The sequence below is a fragment of the Lepus europaeus genome, chromosome 5, assembly GCF_033115175.1.
Source record: "Lepus europaeus isolate LE1 chromosome 5, mLepTim1.pri, whole genome shotgun sequence".
NCBI classification, from domain to species: domain Eukaryota; kingdom Metazoa; phylum Chordata; class Mammalia; order Lagomorpha; family Leporidae; genus Lepus; species Lepus europaeus.
The window spans coordinates 32,291,624-32,302,093 of record NC_084831.1 but is presented as its reverse complement, the minus strand read 5'-3'; the positions used below and the strand labels follow the sequence as shown (position 1 = coordinate 32,302,093).

At 43.7% G+C, this 10,470-nt stretch overlaps 1 pseudogene; it reads right to left on the bottom strand.

The window, feature by feature from the left end:
* Positions 1 to 101: 101 nt before the first annotated feature.
* Positions 102 to 7,428, bottom strand: LOC133759054 (zinc finger protein 684-like; annotated as a pseudogene).
* Between the last annotated feature and the right edge of the window lie 3,042 nt (positions 7,429 to 10,470).

Sequence of the window (10,470 nt, the reverse complement as noted above, 5' to 3'; positions counted from 1 at the left end):
TTCTGTGATCTTTTCTTTTAAAAATTTGTTATCAGATTCATTCAAATTGTGGATTTCTATCCACCAGAAATATCTGCTATTTAGTAAGATTTATCTAACACTTAAGGGCTTCTCATAGTCGTAAAGTGAGTATTATGTGTGAGTTTTCTGGTGACACTAAGATTTGACTTCTGGGAGAATGCTTTCCCACATCTGTCACACTCATAGGGCTTCTCTCCTGTATGAGTTATCTGATGTCTAAGGAGATGACACTTTTTGATGAAGGCTTTGACACATTCAGTACACCCATAAGGTTTCTCTCCTGAATGAATCCTTTGATGTGTAACAAGCACAGACGTGTTGCCAAAGGCTTTGCCACATACAGTGCATTGGTAGAGTTTCTCTCCTGTATGAAATCTAGAATGTTTATGAAGTGATGAACTATACTTGAACGTCTTCCCACATTCCTTACACAGAAATGAGTTCTCAACTGCATGAGATTTCACATGCTGGTTTAAGGAGGAGCGCCACATGAATGTTTTCCCACACTCACTGCATTCATAAGGTTTCTCTCCAGTGTGAAGTCTCTGGTGGACCACAAGGTGTGCCTTTCTACTATAGGCTTTCCCACAGTCACTGCATTCAAAGGGTTTTTCTCCTGAATGATTTTTTTCATGTCTAATAAAATGAAACTTGTTTTCGAAGGCTTTCCCACACTTACGGCATTCATAAGCATTTTCTCCAGTATAACTTCTGTTATAATTAAGTAAGTCTAAGTTAAGTTGCAAACTCTTCCCATTTGATTTGCATTTATATGATTTTTTTCTTGTAAGATTAAGATTTGTGTTCATATTCATAATGACGGATTCTCTCCACAGACAGAATTGTATCTTTGCTTGCCTGGTGCTTCTCTGGTTCATCAACAACTGAACAGTCAGCTTCTAAGAAGGAGTATAAATAAAACATTCCTAGTTATTTTTTCTCCAATATATTATAGAAAGAAACGTCCATGGTTTCAAATACAGTCTGTCATTCTGAAGCAAATTCTCTATTTGCCTTGCTCCTCCTTAGCTTTAAGAAGAAAACCACAAAGAGGAAACGGGAGCAGATGACTACAATGAGAACAGACGGCTACCTTGTGGCCTGTGGCAAGACAGTAACCTACGCAATGTAGAATGTGCAATAGGAAGGTATGACGTGGGACGGACAAGGGCAAGTACGAAGGAAACAAAGGAAGTCAGAAGGCTGCTTAATCGAGGTGCACGATTAGCCCAGAGAACGGGGCAAGTCCATCATGGAGATGTGATAAAAGGATAGAATAGTCGGGGAAACAAGAGACAAATGAGTTAATGGGCAAACATCAGACTTTGGCTGGGTTCTGGGGAAGCAGGGAAGAGGCAGAGTTCTCACTTCCTAATTCCTAGATTAACCTGGTAGGACAGCTCTCTTTCTCTCATTTACCTCTTTTTCTTTTTTTTTTTTTTTTAAGATTTTATTTATTTATTTGACAGGTAGAGTTACAGACAGTGAGAGAGAGAGAGAGAGAGAGAGAGAGAAAGGTCTTCCTTTCATTGGTTCACTCCCCAGATGGCCGCAACTGCTGGCACTGCACCGATCCAAAGCCAGGAGCCAGGAGCCTCCTTCTGGTCTCCCATGCGGGTGGGGCCCAAGCACTTAGGCCATCTTCTACTGCTTTACCAGGCCATAGCAGAGAGCTAGACTGGAAGAGGAGCAACCAGGACTAGAACCGGCAACCATATGGGACACCTGCATCGCAGGCGGAGGATTAGCTGGTCCCTCATTTACCTCTTTTTCAAAACTCTTAACCCTGCAAAATATCAATTTCCTTTTGAAACACTCTTTTAACTCCTAGTCCTCGAGTCCTATCCCGACCACAGCTGATGGGTATCTGGAGACAGCACTCTGCATTCTGACTGCCAACAGCTGCAGTTCACTCTCACGCATGCCTGTGAGTCCAGGAACAAAAACCACCAGTGGGCCATTCGAGGGCAAGTCATCCTTAGCCCAGGGATTCATTCTGTCTATTTGCTATCATTTTTATTCTGGCTAGGTTTCTGTAAGTGACAACTACCTATTGTGTTTGATTTTGACAAGTACTGTTTTTTATATTCTTTTTCAATCTGCTAACAAACAAGTCTCCCAAAAGCTGCTTTACTTCTAACACCAGTTTTTCACTCTCATCCTCAAAATTCTATAATTCCAAATCTGTTGCTCCATTAAAAAAAAAAAGCAGAGGAAGTAGGTTATATATATCTCGAGTTTTCCACCCTGTAGAGTGTTAGTATGACAAAACACTCCTACATTCTTGCCTTAGCTTCTCTGTGAAACTGGACTGAATAGTGGGCTATAGCCTTTAGTACACATTTATTTATTTTTTAAGATTTATTTTATTTATTTGAAAGACAGCATTACAGAGAGAGGTAGAGACAGAGAGAGAGGTCTTCCATCCGCTGGTTCACTCCCCAGATGGCCGCAATGGCCGGAGCTGTGCCAATTCAAAGCCAGGAGCCAGGAGCTTCTTCCAGGTCTCCCACGTGGGTGCAGGGGCCCAAGGACTTGGATCATCTTCCACTGGAGCAGCCAGTAGAAGTAGAGCAACTGGGACTAGAACCAGCGCCCATATTGGATGCCGGTGCTTCAGGCCAGGGCTTTAACCTACCACGCCACAGCGCCGGCCCCTAGTACACATTTCTTTATAGAGGGATTCTCAGTATGGGGATTTGGTTCCTTTCTTCTTTCCTCTCTATCTCAACTGATGGGAAGCAGCATCTTACATTACTACTACCAGCAATAACCAATTACAAAGCCAGGGTACTCAGCCTGGTAAACAAAACCATGCAAGATATAGATTCATTCATGGAATCTAAGCACGCATTCCACTACTCGACAAATACCTTCTATTTCATGGATGGATTCTAGACTCCTAAACACAGATGTTCCTCAACGTATGATGGGTTTAAGCCCCAATAAACCCGTCATAATTTGAAAATATATGTTGAAAATGCATTTAATACACCTATTCTACCAAACTTCCTAGTTTGGCAACACATTGCACTGATGAGTATCAGGTGTTTGTAGCCCACAATCACATGGCTGACTGTGAGCTGTGGCTGCTTCCTGGATGAGAAAACAGGGCCATGGTATAGACGGTATTAAGAGCCATTTAAATACCACAGCAGAGATTATGAAGGAATAACCTACATCTCACAGGAGACTGACAAGAAACATGGAGTAATGTGGGTAAATCTTGGAGGAAGATCTGAGATAAACCAGAAAAGAGAATGGAATCAGCAAAACAGGAACACGAACAGTCCAGGCACAGAATTAGTAATTAAAATTCACTTGGTTTATGTCAAAAGAAGTTGGGGACCCAGCATACATACAGTATATATAAAACGTTGTACTTAATTGGTATCTTAATCATTTAAGACATTCTTTTTTTCTATGATCTCTATGGAAAGGGAAACTTCTGAGTCAGTTGTCATTAAACTAATAGCTGAAATCAATGGCAATAAGTCACCACAGTATGAAAGGAGAAACTATTGCGAAGAAAACAATGGATTGTGTACTACAGTGATTTTGAGACTGCGAAACAGTGAACCAGTCATTATACTTTACTGTAAAGATACAAGTGAGGTGAACAATTTAAAAGATTAGTTACTCTGAAAAAAAAAAAACAGAAAATAAGGCACGGTAGGATAAAATTACAGAATGAAAAGCTGGGGAGATCAAGATGCTGGTGACAGCATCAAACAAGTAACTTTAGTCTCGAGGGTGATGAGGCTTCTGGGGGTGTCACTATGGGGAGAAGCTGAGGAGATGAAAGGGAAGTCAAAAGCAGTATAGACTAGCTAGCACACACCAAAAATAAAGCTGGAAGATTTCCAGAAGATAGCAGCATTATCAAGAGAAGCAGAAAGATGCATCAGAACATGGACAGCCCAAGTTATCCGTCAGACAAAACACAAGCAAGGGCGATGTAGTGAATTCTTGTCGTTTTCCATTGCCTTGGCATCCACTTTGTTTTTTTTTTTTTATTTTTTTATTTTTTTTTATTTATTTTTTTTTTTTGACAGGCAGAGTGGACAGTGAGAGAGAGAGACAGAGAGAAAGGTCTTCCTTTTGCCGTTGGTTCACCCTCCAATGGCCGCCGCGGTAGCGCGCTGCGGCCGGCGCACCGCGCTGTTCCGATGGCAGGAGCCAGGTGCTTCTCCTGGTCTCCCATGGGGTGCAGGGCCCAAGGACTTGGGCCATCCTCCACTGCACTCCCGGGCCACAGCAGAGAGCTGGCCTGGAAGAGGGGCAACCGGGACAGGATCGGTGCCCCGACCGGGACTAGAACCCGGTGTGCCGGCGCCGCAAGGCGGAGGATTAGCCTGTTGAGCCACGGCGCCGGCCGGCATCCTCTTTGAAGATAAGTTTACTTTTCTCACCCCAGGAGCAGGGGTCACTCACCTTTTTCAGTTCCTACTCCAACACTTTACCCTCCCCCCATTCAGCCATGTGGTTGATCCAGTTTTCTGCCTTAGACAACTGCTCCCTGGTGAGCATTTTCCCCAGAGACAGCTAGAAGCAGCCCCAAGTACCTGGCCCCGCAGACCCTCATACTGCATGGACTGTTCAGAGGAGCCACAGGGACTTCCTGTCAGTCACATGTGACCCCTGGAACTAGTGCCAGCTTGCTGTAAACCCACTGATTCTAACACCCAGTGGGAGATCTGCTTGGATAATACCCCAGATCCAACAAAGGCACTGGTCTGTACTCCCTGACCTCAGTGTGTGTACCCATCACCCATAGTAATAAAGTCTTTACTTCTACCTATGTCTCTCCTAGTCACTGGAAGGGTGCTTGCCCCAGAACCTAAATTAAAACAGTGACATCTATGAAATAAGAAAAGGAGTTGGGGCTGGTACTATAGTGTAGTGGGTAAAGCTGCTGCCTGCAGTGCTGGCATCCCTTATGGGAGCCAGTTCAAGTCTCGGCTGTTCCATTTCCAATCCAGCTCTCTGCTATGGCCTGGGAAAGCAGTAGAAGATGGCCTGAGTGCTTGGGCCCCTGCACCCACATGGGAGACCTGGAAGAAGCCCCAGGCTCCTGGCTTCGGATCAGCTCAGCCCTGGCTGTTGTGGCCATTTGGAGAGTGAACCAGAGGATGGAAGACCTCTCTCTCTCTCTCTCTGCCTCTGCCTCTCTGTAACTCTGCCTTTCAAATAAACAAATTTTTTTTTTCAAAACAACAACAACAAAAAAAGAAAAGGTGTCAGCTTAAAAACATGGGAAATATAGCATGGTGCTACTAAAAGTGTTGGAAAAAAATAACAGATTTTTGTCAAATATCTGAAATAAATTGCATGTATTCGCTCATTAATCCTTACAGGAATCTTGAGATAAGAACTAAGAATATTTGTTTCAAAAATAAAGCAAACTGTGCTTCAAAATAATTTGCCCAAAGTTAGAGAATGATTGGTGGAGTTACAGTAAGGCTTCAAATCCATACAATCTGACTACATTATAAAGATTATAATATAGAAAAGGATCAGAAATCTGTAGAGAAGGGAAGAAAAATGAGCATGTTGGGAAATAAGAGACCAGAATAAAACCAAGGAGCTTGATGAAGTAGGCAGTGTGAGGAGCCAGGGCCAGGAGAGAAAGACATCCCTCAGTACCACAGTTGACCAAAGACAGAGCCCATGTCGGGAGAGTGAAGGTGAAGACGCCTGTGGGAATCTGATGACATGTCAAGTGAACCCACTCACTTCCGAAGGTGAATGGCATCTAAGAGGTGCTTCTTGAAAAACATAAATGCGGGCCCGGTGCCCTGGCTCACTTGGTTAATCCTCCACCTGTGGCGCCGGCATCCCATATGGGTGCCAGTTCTAGTCCCAGTTACTCCTCTTCCAGGCCAGCTCTCTGCTGTGGCCCGGGAAGGCAGTTGAGGATGGCCCAAGTGCTTGGGCCCTGTACCTGCATGGGAGGATCAGCACAGTGCTGGCCGTTGCAGCCATTTAGGGGGTGAACCAACGGCAAAGGAAGACCTTTCTCTCTCTCTCTCTCTCTCTCTCTCTGTCTAATTCTGCCTGTCAAATAAATAAATAAATAAATCTTAAAAAAAAAAAACAACATAAATGCGTGTCCGTTCCTCACTGTAAAACTGGGATCTCAATTCCAGACTCCCATCTGATTTTCTCTCACTCACCCTGAGAGCTCCACTGCGGATTCTTTCCCTTCATCATCCATGGCACTTGCTCTTGCTCCACCTTGAAGATCATTTTCACTTTGCTGACAGGACACCCTGCTGATGGAGAAACAACACAAACATGGGGGCAAAGTGTTAACAACAATTCAGTCTGCCTCTCTGAGTATCAAGGCCCTTAAAGGAGGACATTCAGTCTTTAGAACACTAGAACCATCTCCAGTTGGGAGAAAGCAGCATAAACAGGCTACACAATCCCCAAAAAGATTAAGAATCTTTGATCACAAAGATTCAGGCCAAGGGCTGGCATTGTGGCATAGTGGGTTATCCATTGCCTGCAGCACCAGCATCCAATATGGGTGCCAGGTTAAGTCCTGGCTGCTCCACTTCCAATCCAGCTCCCTGTTAATTCACTTGGGAAAGCAGCAGAAGATGGCCCAAGTGCTTGGGTCCCAGCATCCATGTGGGAGACCCAGAAGAAGCTCTTGGCTCCTGGCTTTGGTCTGGTCCAGCCCTAGCCATTGTGATCCCTTGGGGAGTAAACCAGCAAATGGAAGATCTCTGTGTGTGTGTGTGTGTGTCTCTTCCTCTCTCTCTATAACTCTGCTTTTTTTTAAGATTTATTTTATTTATTTGAAAGACAGAGTTACAGAGAAAGAGGTAGAGATAGAGAGAGAGAGGTCTTCCATCCGCTGGGTCACTCCCCAGATGGCCACAACAGCCAGAGCTGCACTGATCTGAAGCCAGGAGCCAGGAGCTTCCTCTGGGTCTCCCACGTGGATGCAAGGACCCAAGGGCTTGGGCCATCTTCCACTGCTATCCCAGGCCATAGTAGAGAGCTGGATGGGAAGTGGAGCAGCCAGGACTAGTACCAGCACCCATATGGAATGCCGGCACTTCAGGCCAAGGCTTTAACCCGCTGTGCCACAATGCCAGCCCCAACTCTGCCTTTCAAATAAATAAAATAAATCTTTTAAAAAGAGATTCAGGCCAAATTTAGTAACATTTCTGAATGTTCATAGCTTTCACACATCTTAAAGGAAAGGCACCATTAATAAATTGAATTGCAGTGAAAAGTGACCATCCTTACCCACTGAGAGGAGGTTTCTATAGTTCTCTTGCATCACATCCCATTATATAGAATTCTCTAATCACAGTCAAGCAGTTGCCACTCCTCCAAGGTGAAGTCCACAGATGCATCCTGGATTGTCACCAGTTCCTGTAACTAAAGCATGTATTTCTAAGGGGCTCACAAGAGAATAATGGCAGCCTCTTTTGTTATGTTCATTGCTGAGTTTATAGAAAATTATATATGGTAAGTACTATATAATTGACTCAGAAATACACTGTGTGATAGAAACAAAAATCCTATTAAAAATAACCAGGGTAGGCATTTGGTGCAGTGGTTAAGTCATCCACTTGTGATATGCATGTTCCATACCAGAGCGCCGGTTGTCCAGCACTGGAGTGTCTCAGATACTCCACTTCCAACCTAGCTTCCTGCCATTGTGCCCAGGAAGCAGCAGATGATGGCTTGAGTGCTTGAGTCTCTGCCACTCACCTGGGAAACCTGGATTGCGTTCTGGACTCTGGCCCGGTCCTGACTGTTGCGGGCATTTCTCTTCATGTCTCTTCCTCTTGGTCACTTTTCAAATGAATAAATCTCTGTCTCTCTGCATTTCAAATGAAAATAAATAAATCATTTTTAAAAATCAACTAGTGTCGGATGGCACCGCGGCTCACTAGGCTAATCCTCCGCCTGTGGCGCCAGCACCCCGGGTTCTAGTCCCGGTTGGGGCACCGGATTCTGTCCCAGTTGCTCCTCTTCCAGTAGTCCAGCTCTCTGCTGTGGCCCAGGAAGGCAGTGGAGGATGGCCCAAGTCCTTGGGCCCTGCACCCCATGGGAGACCAGGAGGAAGCACCTGGCTCCTGGCTTCGGATCAGCGAAGCGCACCGGCCGTAGTGGCCACTTGAAGGGTGAACCAATGGAAGGAAGACCTTTCTCTCTGTTTCTCTCTCTACTGTCTAACTCTGCCTGTCAAAAAAAAAAAAAAATCAACTAGTGCCAGAAACAATGCAAAGGGGAAAAGTCTTTTCATCTGATGGCACTGAGACAGATGAGAAGACTTCCTACCCATATCATATCAGATACAAACTGAACTACATAGATCAGGGACCTGAATGTGAGAATTAAAACAACTGAAAGCAAACAACGGAGAAAGGCTTTGTGAATTTGGCTTAGGCAGTGGTTTCTTAAATATGAGAAAAAAAAGATGTGGTAAAAGAAAAAATAACATGAGCGCCTCAGGAAGGCTGAACACAACTCTTTCATACTACTTCCTGGCAGTTTTCCCCACAGTTGTGTAAGATTTTATTCCTACAGTAAATCCTTGAGTATGTTAATACTCATGGTGGTTTATCCTTCCTATTTTTTTAAAAGAATTATTTATTTATTTGAAAGACAGATTACAGAGAGTGCAGGGTTCAGGGGCCCAAGCATTTGGGCCATCTTCTACTGCTTTCCCAGGCCACAGCAGAGACTGGATTGGAAGTGGAGCAGCTGGGACTTGAACCAGTGCTTGTATGGGATGCTGGCACTGCAGGTGGTGGCTCTACCCACTACGCCACAGCACTGGCCTTTATTCTTCCTATTGGAACTAAGACTGGTAACACAGGTATACTATATTTGTCCACTTATTTGTGTTTCTAAAAGTCATAAACAAGCTAAAATTTTGAAATAATTTTTAATTTAGAAGGAATTGTGGGGGGCAGTGTTGTGGTGTAGCAAGTAAAGCTGCAGCCTGCAGTGCCGGCATCCCATATGGGTGCGAGTTCAAGTCCTGGATGCTCTTCTTCTGATCCAGCTCTCTGCCATGGCCTGAGAAAGAGTAGAAGTCTTTGGCTCAAGTCTTTGGGCCCCTGCACCTGCGTGGGAGACCCAGAAGAAGCTTCTGGCTTCTGGCTTCGGATTGGGGCAGCTCCAGCCCTTGCGGTCATCTGGGGAGTGAATCAGCAGATAGAAGACCTCTCTCCGTCTTGCTGCCTCTCTGTAACTCTGCCTTTCAAATAAATAAAAATAAATCTTTTTTTAAAAAAAGAAGGAATTGTCAAACTCTTATGGGGCGGTGTCAAATTCCTTTATTTTTTTCCCACTTAAAATATTTCATTTTTAATGGACAAATAAAACCTGTACATATTTATGATGTAAAACATGATGTTTTAAAATAGATGCATATAATGTGAAATAATTTTAAAAATTGGAATTCATCAAAACCAAAAGGTTTTATGCTTCATAAGGACATTATCAACAAAGTGAAAAAAAAAAAACCTACAGGAGAAAATATTTGTAAATCATATATCTGATAAAATAATTTTATCTAGAATGTATAGGGCATTCTTAAAATTCAACAATAAAAAGACAACCCAATTCAAAAGTGGGCAAAGAGAGGAGAGCATTGTGGCCAAGTCAGTTAAATTGCCACCTGCAACGCTGGCATCCCATATGGGCATTGGTTCCAGTCCTGGCTGCTCTATTTCCAATCCAGCTAATGTACCTGGGAAGGTAGTGGAAGATGGCCCAAGTATTTGGGCCCCTGCCACCCATGTGGGAGATCCAGATGGAGCTCCAAGCTCCTGATTTCAGCCTGACCCAGCCAATGTGGCCATTTAGGGAGTGAACAAGCAGATGGAAGATATCTCTCTCTCTCTCTCTCTCTCTCTGTAATTCTATCTTTTAAAAAATAAATAAAACTTAAAAAAAGTCAAATGATTTGAATAGATATTTCTCCAAAAACATACAAGGGGCTTCAAAAAGTCCATGGCCATTATCTGCTGCTTTCCAGGCACATTAGCAAACAGGATGGGAAGAGGACCAGTTAGGACTCAAACCATCACTCCAATTTGGGATGCCAGTGATGCATGCAGCAGTATCACACACTGTGCCACAAGACCAACCATTAACTTTTTAAAGACTTCATATATGTGGCCAATAAGCACATGAAAAGATGCTCAACATCATTAGTCAGTAGTGAAATGCAAATCAAAACCATAATAAGAGACCAGTTCACACCCTCAGGATGGCTAAACACAAAGGCAGATGATTACAAGTTGTTAACAAGGATGTAGAGAACTGGAATTCTTTTTTGTTTTTGTTTTTTTAAAACATTTTTAAAAGATTTATTTATTTTTATTTGAAATTCAGAGTTACACAGAGAAGGAGAGGCAGAGAGAGAGAGGTCTTCCATCCGCTGGTTCACTCCCCAATTGACCACAATGG